Consider the following 15,984-nt stretch of genomic DNA (forward strand, 5'->3'; position numbering starts at 1 on the left):
ATTGGCTAATTTTTCCTGGAAAATGCTGCTGAAAACGCCATGAAGGACCGATGTTATGCGAACAATTCATTGACGATTTAGGCCCTTAAGGCGAATGTCGACCAAGCCATTCTAGAGATAGAGCCAGAAACCGTCGCAAAGGTCTTACAAAACTGAGTTAATGAAATTTTGTTTCATAAATAATGGTAATGCTTGTTCTTTCGAATAAATCCGATAATGTTTGAATTTTTAAAGCAAAACCACTATAATCCTTAGGTTGCCACCCTATGACGTATGGCAAAGGGGGAAGGACAATCAAAGATACTCATAACTCCAACTCTACCTTTTCCCACCCTGGAGAAGGAAGGAACCTAAAAACTTTGACTGGTTACTTTATACATAGGATACTACAAGCTACCATACTCTCATGGTTAGATGAGACTTTCTTCAGGTTTTGTGAGCTGTCGGAGGAAATGGAACGATATTTGTATCGTTTCTATTGTCCTCATCTCACAGTCCTACAACTATGGAACATCGAATTAAAAACATGTTGATAATCTCTATGATTAGACCATAGCATGGTTTTAAGCCTGAGTTGACGACTGCGCCATAGATACAAAATTTGATTTTGTATGAAAATGGATCCAAGCCGTCAAGTAAATTCGCAAATTGCTGATTGCTATTTACTACACTATGATAGTTCACCTGTTGCTGTTAACAAAGGAAATATTGCTCTTGTCTAGGCTATGTCTTCATTTTTGTATGGTGCATATCGATAACCATTCACAACTCAGATTTATTCTTTCAAACTAAGCCTACAAACACATGAAATGCTTTTAAATACAATACTTTAAAGTAAATTTTGACAGGTAAGTATTGTATAGAGCGTAACCCCTACATATACTACATACATACATAAGTATTTAGTATGCATGTACATATGTAGATAAGTAGTACATATGGGCACCAACTGAGCTTGAGAAATGGTGGCATTGGAAGGTACGCGAGATCTTCGTGCACACGACTGTATTCTATGCAGGCGAAAATTTCGGTACACATATACAATGGTAAACAATTTTTGGCGCCATTTCTACAAACCATGAGGAGCGTTTTCGTTGTATGGTAGCACATGTTTATTAGTATTGTTGAGGACTGGATAGTAGTTTATTTATTCGTAAGTAATGTCAAAATGTTGTTGATTCTTATACAGTATACATAACAATATACATATATAATATGCTTGTATGGAAACATGCTCGTATGTGATACGTTTTTAGGCAAATTTTCTTGGATGGTATAAGTGTATGGTATGTATATATGTAAATGTTAGAATTTGTTTGTTTTCAGTAAACTAATTGTGAGGATTTTATAAATAAAACAATAAAAATTCTTTGTCGTTGTGGCAGTTGTAATTAGCGGCAGTTGATACTACATACAAATATGTACATCAGTTTTGCCGTTGTGCGACTAAAGGGGCAATTTTACCCTTTTTAAGCGCCAATACCCTTCGACCCGACTTTTTGAAAATTTGTTTTTTTTTCCTTTTCCAAAATTATGTGCGACTTTTGCCTCTTTTCAGAGTTTTTTTTAGGAAATGTTAACAGAACCATGCTATTAAAAAATATTTCCCCCTGTGAGTACCAAAAATGCATCACTTAAAACTTTTAAAGGAACTGGAACTCTTCTCCTTGGAGCAACTAGATTTATGTGTATGTTTGCAACCCTTTTATGTGCAAAACTTGTCCCACTATTTTCTTTTTAAAGTCAATAGATTTATTCTTTTACTAGTAAGGAAAAGCAAAAATAATATGGTGACCCTTTTTTCGTCAATGACTAAAGGAGTGCGGCTTTCTGAAAATTCTCAACGGCCACACTGATGTACATACACATTGTATAAAAAAAACTAATTTTAATTTATAAATGCTTCTTTGATTTAGGTATATCCACTGTTGCATCTTCCCACATTTTTTGTGTTGTGTACTTTCGAAAAAGACAGTGGAAATATAAGACAAATGTCGCTAGCTTAAAGCTAAAACTCATATATTAATATAGGAGGCAATAGAAATTGAAAATACATGTTTTCCAAAAGTATTAGGGTGCTACTTGTTTTATTACTTCTCTTTTATATTGAAATATAGGCAATATTCCCGTAAAAGGATTTATGTTTTATTTGGAGTGTCTCAGAAAGCTTAGTGTTATCTGCTTATCGAGAAAAGCCAGAGCGAATGCGATATTTTGCTTGTATCCAAAGAAGTCTACCTGCTGCTATAAGCTACTCAAGCCCACTTCTCAATTTGTGAGTATGCTTGGCCTCGATTTATTAACACTTTTGTCAGAGCCTTTCGCAAACACAAATGTGTTAAGCGAGCCAGTCTAGATTGACGGTATGTTGTCTTAAGAGGTTCTAGGGGTCTTCGAAATTCCTGAACGCAAATCTCCTTGACCACAGCTTGTCTGTCTACAACGAATCGTAGATACATATATAGTTCGCTAAAATGAGCTATGCCCTGCAGTCCAATGATCTATTGTGACCTGTATTTCTCACAACACTGTGTAGTATGTGATTTAGCCTTAGGAAGCCAAGAATACAACGAATAACACTGTGAGACAAATGGTAGGGGTCAGTGATCGGGAAGGGTTCAAACTACTGGGGAAAGTTATATCGGTAAAAAAGAAGTTATACGTAACTCATATAGGGGAAATTGTCACCTTTGGTGGTCTTTTTTTGACATAACTCGAGAACCACTAGTCCGATTTTTCTCAAACAAATTAAAAAAAATTAAAAATTACAATTCCTTTAATCTGTTCATATAACGTTTTTCTATATAATCAACAGTTTTGCCGGTAAAAATAAATGTATGAAGAAAAAAAATATTTTTTGCCTAAAATATTAAATTTTTTTATTTTTTAAATTCATAAAAAATCCAAAACGCAAAAAAGTCAAGTCGTATTACTTTCACGCAAAGTCACATAACCTTTAAGCAAAATGAGACATAGATCATGAAAAGCGATGTACGCGTTTCGCTTTTATTCACAATTAAGTGAAGGTATCTAATTTTGACAAGAATATTGATTTTATGTTTCAATGAATTTGGATAATATTTATTATATATTATTTATTATTAACACGTAAAATTAAAAATTATTACAGGTAATTATTAGGTTATTACATAGATACGTAGGTTATAAAAATCGATGAACGCAAAACGTATTTTCGTTTGTTTGCGCCCTTTACTTTCTTGCGTGGTGGTTCGCCCACTTGTTCAGAGTCAGATTGATCCATTGTTTCAATAGAAAAATAAGTTTCTCTGTCAGGACTTGGAAGCGGTGGAATTGGTATTTCATCCGAATGCGGTAGAGGTATTTGTGCACTTTTAACAGATATGTAAACTCTTCGTTTAAGGCCTTTACGATTTACTCCACATATTTTGTTTGCGCAAGCGTAACAGTTGTCGGAATTGTGCTCTCCTGGATCAGTCCAAATCATTGGTACACCAAAACGAAGTGAACTGCGTTTCCCTTGGATCCACATGTTAATACCATTGTAGCACGTTTTACAAATTTTGTCTGGGACCCACGAAACGCCGCGAATTATTTCGGAATCAAAATAAAGTTTAAAAGTGCGCTCCACTTGCTCAGTGAGTAATGCAGTATTTGTTGAAAAAGCTCTTTTGCCACAAACGTAACAAAATAAATTAATATTTTCTGGACAATTTGCACTCATTTCGGTTTTTACGTGGATTTTTTATTAATTAAAAAAAAAATTTAATTTTTAGGCAAAAATAATTTTTTTTTCTTCATACATTTATTTTTACCGGCAAAACTGTTGAGTATATAGAAAAGCGTTATATTAACAGATTAAAGGAATTGTAATTTTTAATTTTTTTAAATTTGTTTGAGCAAAATCGGACTAGTGTTCTCGACTTATGTCAAAAAAAAGACCACAAACGAAGCGAAACGCCGGGCCACGTATAACTTGTTTTTGACCGATATAACATTTTCCGTTGGTTTCATCCCATCCCGATTTTGACTGTCGCATAGTGTAATCAATATTTTTCATTTTGTTGGAACTACACTGAAGAATAATCCGCTCATTTTGAAAAAACTCAGAACAGCACAGCCAAAACTTGATAATCCGAACTAATGATTGTAAAGCTGATTCGAATTATTGAAACTGTTGGCTTTTCAGGTAGCTTCCGAATATAAAAGTTTATTAAGGAAAACACAATTTTAAAAAAAGGACAAACATTTAATTTATGAGGATTATAAAATAGCATATTTTTTAAATAAAAAAATTTGTATTATTAATTTTCTTATAATTTTCAACACACCACATAAACTGAATAAATATGCACACACACTCTCGCCGAATTGGATTCTTACCGCAAAGCATGCGGTTCGGATTCTATGTAGAACTGCAATTAATTCGGATTAATAAGTAGCTAATGCTGTGAGAACACAGTTCTTCATATTACCGAATATTGGGATTATCGACTAGTCAGGCCATCGAGTTTCGACTGCAATTGAATTTTTGCACTTTTTCAGTATTTAGGTAATGCTGAATTCACAGACCTTAATATGTAGCAATTTTAATTTCCTTGCCAATGTTTTCTAAACTCTAACTCGATTTTGGTTGTTATGGTACGAAAGATTCTGTTTATATTAATTTAAAATTTGTTTATGTATTTTTTTTTTAACTTTTATTACTTTAGGTAATGCTGAATTTACAGACCTTAATATGTAGTAATTTAAATTTTCTTGCTAACGTTTTCTAAACTCTAACTCGATATTAGCTGTTATTGTACGAAATATTCTGTTTATATTAATTTAGAATTTGTTTATGTATTTTATTTTTATATTTTTATTATTTGTATGTGTACAGTCAGCACCAGTGAAAATCGCACAGTTAACTTTTAAAATATTTTTGAAAATGTTTAGTTTTAATAAAATTTTATTCATTTTTAACAACAAAACTAACACATAACTCCTAAGTTTCAAATTTTTTAACGAATTAAAAAAAATCATCAAAATTTCAAACATTTAATCCAATTTTTTTTTTAATTTTCAGGTAAGCAGTTTAATTAATTAAATTTAATTTCTTCGTGAACATTATTTTCAAAAATGAACATTATTTTTAAAAAACAAAAAATTTACTGTACGATTTTCACTGACACTCACTGTACATACCACACATACATACATATGTAGTACATAATACGTACCGTATTTATTTTTGCATTCGTTTCTTTTTCTGTTAAATAGCATCAACTACTAAAGGATATTTTTCAAAACGTTTTCATTTTACTAGCAGTTCAAAATACTTTTTCTAAACGTTACGCTTCATACAAGCGCCTAATTTTCAAACAACGAACTGTGCGAACTAATTCAAATCTGTTGATACCTCGCTTGTTGGCGATAGCGCCAATGCGCCAACATAATGATTGAAATCTATGCATTTGCAATTGTAAGCTATACTTTCGTTTCGGATAGATACACAGCAATTGCATGAAAAATGCTGTTTTTGCACAAAATTCTTCAGAGGATGAAAAAGTTACATGCATGAATATGTACATATGTATGTATTTATTCACTATTTATGTACATACATAGGTACATACATACATATGTCTACTCATTAGGTAGGTACATACATACATACATACATATACATTAGGAGAATTCTTTGTAAAATTAGCCTTCTAACTTGCAAAGCACCTGCACGACGTTTTAAATTTAATAGAACATATCATAAATTAATGTTTCTCAATACGCAAAATTTCATACAAATAACGTATCTATGTACATATGTACATATTTATATGCATGTTACTATTAGCACGACCGATTCTCCTAGTGCAGTTGAACACTTTTCTCGTTTATTACATATGAACATATAGTACGTATGATTTGCGCACAGTGTAACGAACAACTTTAATTGCACTTAAATTTAGTATAGTCGCATGTTGTAGTTAAATTAAATATTTTATATTTTCTTTTAAACAATTGACTTTTAGCTAAACTGTATGTATGTAAATGCACAATATATTGAAACTTATAAAAATTTGAAAAAATTAAAAAAATCACTCACTTGAAGCACTGCGTGTATTCGCCTAGCGTTGAGATCAAAACTACAAAATGTACTGTGAGCCCACGGTGGCTTAGGAGACTTTTGCACCGTCTTGTACAGACGATATGAAATCGTAGCAGTAGCAGAAGTAGAAGAAGAAGCAGCAGCACCGCCAGTAATACAGCAGTGCTTGTAGTATAAAATACACTTGAACACGCTGAGTATATGCTGGCCACAGTGGTTGGTCTGTCGGTTGGCTGGCGTACTTCGACGCTATTATCGCTTGATAGCGCTGTATGGCTGGTTTACTTGCCTGTTTGTTAGCTGACTCGAGTCACATAGAACGAAGCAGTAACGCAGTATGAAATACAAAATACTTTGCCTTGGGTTGGCTTGTATGAACGCAGAAGAAAATTTTATACACTGCTGCTACTGCGGCTATTGCTACTCTGGCTGCTGCCCTGCTGCCTTTTCCCTACTCGCTCAACGATTCTTTGCACTAGGTACATACACTTGGGCTGGCGGGCTGGCGGGCTGGCTGGCTGGCGTACTGTACGAACGAACGCAGTCAAGAAGAACAAGCAGCAGGCAATACAGTTGAGCTGAGTCGAAAAGCAACCACTACACAAGCCAGGAGATACTCGCGTACATAGGCAGCCGCAGTCACAGCCAGCCGATAACGACCAGCAAGCTGGCAGCCAAGCAGGCAGGAGGTGAGCAGATACTACATTGCTCTATAGGTAGGCTCATACAAACATATTGACATCTACGTGGCGCTGTAGATACATTTGAACATGTATAGAGAGGGAGCCGTATCAGCAGAAGCAGCTGCAACAACATCACCAAAGCAATCGCGTAGCTGAGCGAATACAGGCATATTGGCGCGATATAGCTGCGTTTAATATGGCTGGCATACGAGCGACCTAACGAATCAACGAGCCGGTGAACAAACGAATTCGACAAACAACTAACGTACTTGTAGATATATATATATGGATGTACATATATGTATATACATATGTATATGCATTGTATATATGGATGTATAATTGTATCTGTTGACTGATTTCTATACGTTTTAACCCAGCTCTACTCGAGGTAAAGGCAAACGCAAAGCACATTCATATGAATGTGAACTGCCTGGTTGGCTGCCTGTCTACTTACCTGACGGACTGATTGCACACCAGATTGACGTAATTTCGTACTGACTGGCTGACCGCTCGACTGACTACGGACTGCCTAACTGGCTGACGGTTTGGCCCCTCGATGACTACGCTTCGGATTGACGTACAGCGTGCCTGACTACCGGACTGTCCACCGACCTGACGTACTGACTGCCTGACTGGCTGACGGTTTGACCGCCCGATGACTATCCTTCGGATTGACGAAGTGACATACGGACTTCATGACAAACTGACTGCCCACCGAGCTGACGTACGGACTGCCTGACTAACTGGCGGACGGATTGACCGCCCGATGACTACCCTTTGGATTGACGTAGTGATGTACGGACTTCATCACGAACTGACTGCTCTACAGAGTGACCACCCGACTGACTACCCTCCGAACTGACGGCCTACTGACTGCTTTGCCTGGCTGGTTGGCTGTACTGAACGCCACAGCTAATGTCTGGTGTAGATACAGGCAGAGCCATAAAGCAAGTAGATATCGATGGGGTCGAGGGGGTTTTGCGCGGGAAAGGGGAAGTGAGAAAAAGTTTGTTGGGGTACGCTGTAATTTTTTGCTGAGATGGAGTGTGGAATGAAGTAAAGTAACCAACAAATTTGTGAGCGAGCTACATATCGTCGCCTGGGTAAAATATTGTCGTATGTTACGCACGTACGTATGACGCTTACGACAATCTTTTGCGACGATATGTAGCAGACCGGTAATGTAAAGAGCAGCAATAAGAACAACAAAGCGAGAATAACCGTGCAACAAAAACAATGATAAGTACACAAAAATAGCAACAAAGCTACGCATACAGCTGCCATACATACATATGTATGTTTGTGTGTGTATATACATATGTACCCCGTAGCGAATGTCATGCATTAGTCACTTAAGTGTCTTCAGAAGTCGTTCATGACTTTCATACAAATGGTAATTTATTCGGTGGTGGCCACTGCATCACTCTGTCATGCAGTGATCATTGATGACATTCAAGCGACAATGTCCTGCAATGCACTTTTTCTAAGTGACCGCTGCAAGACATTGTCTGTTAGAAGTCTTTGATAGGAGTACACTTGCATGCCATTATCACCAGTGTCATTGACAGCTATATGTCGTTTAGGATTCACAGCAAGTGCTACGATGTCACTAAATCCTTATTAGTGGTGATGTCACCAGTGAGCATTTTCGCTACTGGGTATGTCTGCATAAGCAGCCGCCATAGTACAGTACTGTAGTACCAGCAAAGCGATGACTGAAGCAACCGCAGCAATAATACCAAAAACAACAAGCGAATGAATGACAGCAGCTTGTACGACTTTATATTTTGCACGAACCACGCACCTAAATATATACATACATACATACATGTTCACATATGCACGCAATGTTCTCCCCATCTACCCTCACGGTAAAAACGGTCCCCTCCGTAAGTTCCAGAGACCCGCACCGTAGAACCATCGTCGTTCTGAGCTGAATACTCAGCAGCAGCCATCTGCAGCCGAGCGATTGAACGAACTAGCAAACGAAAGAATATTCCAATACATGTACTTATGCGTTCGCTTGTTTACGAAGGGGTGGCGATGACTCTGTATGAGAAACATATTTTCGTCGCTCTTACAATGCGGCATTAGTTAGTTAGTGGCACAGTGGTGGCCTGCATATTAAGCCAACTTTTTCTATTGAAAATTCAACACTGAATTGTGTAGTTGGTAGAAAATACCCTGTTAGATGTGGGAAGCACTGCCCCAACATACTGGTACGCGAGTGTAGAATCTTTTGCTGGATTGCCGATATTTTAGGCAACCAAGTAAACAACCAGACAGTAGACAACCAGATAGGCAAGCAGCCAGTTAGTCCATCAGCCACAGCGGAAAAACTCTAGCCTCGACATGCATCTACAGCCCATATGTACATTTATTCATACGAGTTTGTCAGCATGTGCATGGAAGGAGAATGCTTGTAAATAGCCGGCATCGGTACCGGTAGGTCGCGGCGCACATGCTAATGATTATATGCCGGCTAAACGAGCGGTTCTCTGCAACCTACTGAACTGAACTGCTTGATTCACGTGCGGAGTGGAGTCCATAGCGTTGTCATACATATGAAGTGTATGCTCACAGAATTTGTATCGTGAGAAATTTGTTTTGCTTCTTCATCCTAAAGTGATTTGTTTGGGGCTAATTACAGTGATTTGTGGAGGAATGATTAGCCATATTTCGAGGATTGGAGTTAGCTAAGGGTACTTTGGCGAGCTTTCTGTATAACTCTTGTGTAGTTGATCTTCTAAAAAAATAGCGTGTGACATAAATCATATAGTGGAGTTAAAAAAACTCGTCTACATTATTTGTTGGTGTTGGTGTCTGCGTTTTGTTTCGAGCTGAAACAAAGAGCGTTATATTGAAAACACTCAGTTTTGTGGTTATGTTAGTCGTATGTACTAAAATAAATTTTGTACTTTTGAGGGAAAGCCATTGGAGAGTATATTATAATTAAAGCGCCGTTTGTGATTGGTTAAATATGCATACTACCACTTGGTAGGTCTCAAGTTTAATTTTCGGTACAAGTAAGATCCAACGTTTTTTTTTTAAGTGTCCTGCAGTGGCAAACCTTCGAGTTTGCTTCTGCCATGCTAAACACCCATCTGCCGTTCGAAGGAGGCGTTAAGTTGCTTGTCCTTTTGTTTGTGTGATGACTAGACGCATATCACAAATTGGAAAAGAGCGAACAAAACCTTAACAACAAATGTAAGCGCTAATATTTGTTTAATTTATTGTATGTTTACGGTTGTAAATAATAATAATAATAATAATAATATAATGGATTGGCGCTTACACATTTGTTAGTGTTTGGCCGAGCTTCTCCTCCGACTTGTGGCGTGCGCCTTGATTTGTCACACAAAGCGGAGGGACCTACAGTTTTACGCCGACTCCGAACGGCGATTGTATTTTTATGAGAAGCTGTTTTTCATGGCAGAAATACACTCGGAGGTTTGCCATTGCCTGCCGAGGGACGACCGCTGTTAAGAAAAAAACCTTTTTCTACGGTTGTAAATACATATTAATAATATCAAATGTTTTTTTCCCATTTCAGGTAACAAACAAATTTTTACCAAGTACATAAGGAGGTACATATGTACGTATGTACCCGGATACGGAAAGTGGAAACACCAAATTTGCTTTATGATTTCTGATATGTTTGTATATACACGAATGTGTGGCCTTTTAATAAAATAACATAAATATACATATAGTATGTATGTATACATATTTGCATGTATAATTTTTAACCGACTTCACAAAAAGGAGAAGGTTTTCAGTTCGTCGGAATATATATATTTTTTTATGCTTGTTACCGCATAACTTTGGACCACGTTAACCGATTTTGTTTTGCGTTTCCTGTTCGATTTTCTTGTTTTTGTTTATTAAAAGCAGCAAATAAATACAAAATATAGAATTCTACTTATTTTGCAAGTTATAGCAGTTGGAACTATTAGCACCGTCGTTTCCGCGAAGCTTACCATGTATGGGGTAATATGGTCACTACCGTTCTGGGAGTAAAGCGAAAAATTATGTATGTATGTATGTACGTTGTGGATTGTAAAGACTTTTTTTTAAATCCAGTGGCCGCTGCAACATTAACATTCGAGTTCACATATGTGGTACTACATATTTGGACTTATACATGCATATGTATTTATAGGTCCATTCTTTTGCAACCGAGCTACAAAAGAACACTCGCTTAAATGATGAAATACACGCAAAGCAACAACAAAAACTGGGCTATTTATCCGAGTTCAGCCAGGTCGGTTAAAAAATACGCGACCTGAACAGTAGTGTTAAGTGAAAAACTGCTCTGTTGTGAATTGTTAATGAGAAAGTGGAGAGGGAAATTGTTGTTTTCGTATATACATGATTTATATTTAAAAAATGTATATATATTACGCTAATACCTCGCATAATTACTAATTTCTATTGTTTTTTGTGTATAAATCCCGTTGAACTAATCACATGTTTCTTGCCAGCTACCAGCAGGGTTGCTTAAGTAGATTAAAGGAAGTTTTACACGAGTTGCGCGTTCTTTTGTCGCTCGCTTACACAAAAAAGTGCAGCTTATGTACATACATATGTGCATGTAAACATAATTCATCAAAGACGGTCACTTAAGTTAAAAATGCTTTAGAAGTGGTTTAAAGTTAAGTAAAAGATAAAATTTCTTAAATTAAACAAACAATTTTTTTATAGCTTACATACATATATAGAGAGTCGTCGGGATGTTTTGATTTGGCTTTTGTTTATTTAAACAAATTTTTGGTTAGATTCCTAAAAACAGTGTTTCTTAAAACAGTACATCGAATCATTGGTAAATTTTCTGTTAAAACCCAAAAAAAAAAAATTTAAATGGAAAATTGAATCTATGCACCATTCTATGGAATGTAGGTCAAGGTGAAATATTAGCAGTAATTAACACTAAATCCACATGTGGCCAAGCAGCAGTACGCACACTCAATATAGCACAAGCCCTGAAGCCAATGCAATAAATACGTAGATTAATAACGATGCCATTCAACAGCATAACCACATGTATGTGCATAAGTATGCATGTGGCCACACAAATTCACTTTTGCCCCATGACTAGCCAGACCGACCGACTGAAAGATGCGTATCTTCATTGACTTAGCTGGCGGACTTGTAGATGATAGAGTTAACAATGGAGTGCGTGATGCAACGGTGTACTCCTACAACCCACTGACATCGCCTCGCAATTGCTTTACTGTACGTACAGATGTACATATGTATGTATATACCACATGCATATACACATCCAATGTACCTCCGTAAGGTTCAGGTACTTGCCTGTCTAAAATTTGCGCGCGAAAGTACTGCGGATGAAGTTCATATGGTGGCTGTTGGTTAATACAATGCGTGTCCCTGCAAGCACAGTGCTGTCAATAAAGATTGTGAAGCTTTGTAGTATGAATTTTGACACGACTGTGAATAAAATTATGTGCGCATGGGGTAGTAGTTATTAGACGGGACTGTAGTAGCGTTTAATGGCGAAAGTTGCCATTGCTTGGTCGACGTTGCTATTCAGCATACATTTGTATGTAGTTGAAGAGTTTAAACACATACATACATACATATGTATAGCATGTATACACACATAATTATGCGATTAAGTCCGTATCTCTGCGTTTGTACATTTGTTTGTATAAATGCCACAAAAGTAGCGTGGCAAAAACCAAAAGCCTACTACCACAAGCGAACAAAACGTGCGTTTGCCAGCGAGGGAGGCTCAACATAGCCAACAACATATTGTAATACATATCGGCCATTAGTCCGAAATAGCTAGCAGAGCTTTGACTCAGCTTTGCTTTCACCCTTGCATGCTCAATATAGGCTCCTACATAGTATGCGTACGTACTTATTTATATTTAGGCACATACATACCAGGCATGTTGCGAATATGTGATTCGTATTCGTTAAGCGAATGATTCGCATCATTTTACGCACACGCATTCGACATTCGCATTCGCATTCGCATCAATACGAATACGTTTTGCGAATGCGCTGCAGGCGCTAAATGGTTAAGTAGTATATCAAGCAACATTAATGGGCCTTCAACAAGTACTGCTAAAAGTCTTATAAGCAAACTATAAATGACTTAAGATTCTTCCAGCGAAAGCGAAGGCTAGTATGTAGAATCTGGAGACATCCACATAGCCAAAATTTAACAACGCTTACGCCAACACAAAACATAAAGATGCCTAACTCTCAACTTTTCACGTATAGGTCTTAAATGTAATTATTGGTTTGAAATATGAATTTATGTCAGTATTCGCTGCCATGCGTGTATTGGAGCAAGCACTGGCGTTAGTCGCGCTGCTGTCGAAGCGACGCCAACGCCAATGCAACGCCAAAGTTGTATGTGAACAATCGACGTCAACGCCAAAGTTGTCTGTAAACGGGCCTTTAGGCGCCGAGCTCCGCCGCCGATGCCACCGCACCGTAACTCGGCGGCGGCGCGTGAGAAATTGGGAAAATCAGCGGCGGTGGCAGCGTGGTTTGGCGCCGTAAATGTCTAATACATATATATATATATATCTATGTATATATACATATTTACGATATTTCGTGCGCCCGCCGCTTCTTTAGCATATTTGTGTAATTTTGCAGCAACGTACAGATTAAAAGCGCACTGCTGATTGCCGCGCGCGCATAAACACCGCGGGCGCAGCAGCACCCCATAAAACGCTATGAACGTCCCAGTATTGTTCATACATACATATGTACATACATACATACATACATACATACGTACGTACGTACGTACTTACGTACTTGTGTGTGTATTTGAAGTCAAGAAAACCATAAATTTAAAATAATGATTTCTTTCACATGAGTTCAAATCAAAAAATACATTTTCCCGATTTTGCAAATTTGGAGCCAAAAATTTATTAAATGGAATGTTAAACGGTATAAAGCTGATGAGAAATTTCAAACTTTCATACATACATACATATGTATGTATGTAGGTACATACTTGGATATTGAGATTTGACAGCTCATGCCCTGCGCCCGCGCACTTTCCGATTATGAAATAATCATATCGTTTGCTCGCTACGCAACTCTGCACACAAATACACTTGTATACCTGCATACACATACATATGTATACATATATGTATATGTATGTATGTATTTATGCATACACCCTAACCTAAAAAACGCTATTATACCCCTCGTTTCATTTACATTGCTGTAAAGTGGCGCCCTATTAGATAGGCAGACGTTGACGTTGCCGTTAACGCTGCCGTTAACGCTGCCGGTGTGAACAATCATCGCCCCACATTGCTCTCGACTGCGTTGCCCCCGTCTAACTGCTCCCTCTGCCCGTGCAATGAAACTATCCTCTTCCCCCCCTGACATAGCCCCTTTCCCCAGGCATCGCTTAGCCACCACAAACCTCGCACTCAGCGTCACACTCTGCACTACACCGCTCAAGCGCCTATACTCTCACACCATCTTACGGCTTTGCTTTTTAGTGCGACGTAATTAACCACATTTTTCAATGTACCATAGAGAAAATTTTCGCATGTTTGCCACATTTTCAAAGCGCATTTTAAATTTTGTATGCAATTTTCAAATAATAACCGTCGTTTGGTTGCTTTGCATGGGAAAATATGAAAAACGCGCGCACTTGATTTTCTTACAGTACAAAATACAGCGGAATATATCAGAAACGAGAATATTAACGCCACTAATCGACGAGCAACGGTACTCGGAACAAAAGTCGTAACGAACGAACCCGCCAACCAGCCAGCCAGCCAAGTACCCGTCCATATTGAAATCTTCCACATAGTTCGTCGGCGAGTATGAAAATTTTATAGAAAACCCACGCCAAATTGGGTCGTTTTCTTTCGCAATTTTTATGTAATAAAATGCAGCGAATTTGTGCGGTTTTGCAAAAATTACACACCTTGAACAATTTTCAATCGATGATGGAAAAGCACTTTTCACTTACCTGTGGCAAAAAACGTTGAAATTTCGATTTTAATTCACGCACTAAAATTATAATTTTCTTCTATACTTCCACGAGCTATGGCTGCCTTGTAGTATTGCTTTGCCAGTATACTTTAGATTTTATTCAGTGCAGAGTTTGCCTTCGGTTTTTGGTTTTGCTTGCTTGCCTTTGCCAGATACCCAAGTGTTTCGTTCGCCAGTTCGCTAGTATAAAGTCGCTGCTAGTAGTAGCCAGCCTATAGCAAGTCATTGTATCAGCCATACGCCAGCCAGTTGAGTTAAGTATCAACGAAGGCAAACGAACGAGCATACGAACGAATGAAATACTCATCACACCACAGTCAAATGACCAGCCAACCACCAGCCCAGCCAGCGTACGTACGTATGGGAGCATATACAGCCGCATAGGCAACAGTAACGGGTTCACAGGGGAGGGAGACGATTCCGCGTCACAGCAATAGAATTGAGGGTGTGAGGAGCGAAAGTGGGCTGAAGGGGGCCGCTTGAAATCGCTCAGTGGACGAGTACAGTATTTCGAGCAAAGAAGAAGCAGTGGTTGAGTTTAACCAGCTCGTCAGGCAGCGGTGCGGCGGGGCGATGGAAACAGCAACTGAAACAACTTTTTAACGAGTGTACGACTGATGATGGGTCTCTGCTGTGCCATGCTAACGGTGGGTTGGGGGTCGGTGTTGAGTAGTATGTCAAAGCAGTGTGTTGGTATACAGTGCAAAGCCGCATTTGTTAAACAGTGGTTAAATAGCACAAAAATGTTATTAAAAAACTAATGGCTAAAAAGCAATAAGCACCAGTTCTTCACAGGTTAAAATTTTACCGGTTAGAATTCGACATTTGTTTGCATCGAAAATGTTAGTTTACAACCAGTCATTAAGGAACCGGTCTAGAGGTAGACAAATAACGAGACTTTCTCAGATTTATAGACACACAGAGTTGTATTGCCTAGACATTTTTATTGAGCTTTCAGGTAGTCCTGGATTCAAATGCCGTTAGACGCAGCATACATTTTTTTTATTTTTGGTGTTTTCTTAATTACAAAAAAGCAGCTGTGAAGTGCAGATCGAATCATATGCAAACGCAAAAAGCTCCAAATATATACTGACTAGTACAAAACCAGATAATAAAGAACAATTACCCTGCAAAAATCGCGACTACTCCATGCATGCGTGTAAAGAGCACTCCCTAAGGACCAAGAAGTACTCCAAAATTAACCACAATTCATTTAAAAAA

At 37.9% G+C, this 15,984-nt stretch overlaps 1 protein-coding gene and 1 long non-coding RNA gene across 4 annotated transcripts in view; one reads left to right on the top strand and one right to left on the bottom strand.

Annotated features, from left to right (window-relative positions):
• The window catches only part of LOC118744393 (high mobility group protein Z), a 29,421-nt gene extending 14,457 nt beyond the window's left edge, over nucleotides 1-14,964 (bottom strand). The window contains exon 1 of one of the 3 annotated variants that reach the window (XM_036477392.1): nucleotides 14,741-14,964. The gene's annotated coding sequence lies outside the window, so the exon portion shown is untranslated. Of the gene's footprint in view, nucleotides 1-6,067; nucleotides 6,557-7,210; nucleotides 7,408-14,740 lie in introns of those variants that run through there. The other 2 variants (XM_036477389.1, XM_036477390.1) reach the window with 2 other exon arrangements.
• Nucleotides 7,733-10,462, top strand: LOC118744396. The gene is made up of 2 exons (XR_004993533.1): nucleotides 7,733-9,782; nucleotides 10,310-10,462. It is a non-coding gene; the product is annotated as an uncharacterized LOC118744396 (long non-coding RNA).
• Nucleotides 14,965-15,984: the final 1,020 nt, after the last annotated feature.

The sequence above is a fragment of the Rhagoletis pomonella genome, unplaced genomic scaffold, assembly GCF_013731165.1.
Source record: "Rhagoletis pomonella isolate Grant_MI unplaced genomic scaffold, Rhpom_1.0 Rhpom_scaffold_00008, whole genome shotgun sequence".
NCBI lineage: Eukaryota > Metazoa > Arthropoda > Insecta > Diptera > Tephritidae > Rhagoletis > Rhagoletis pomonella.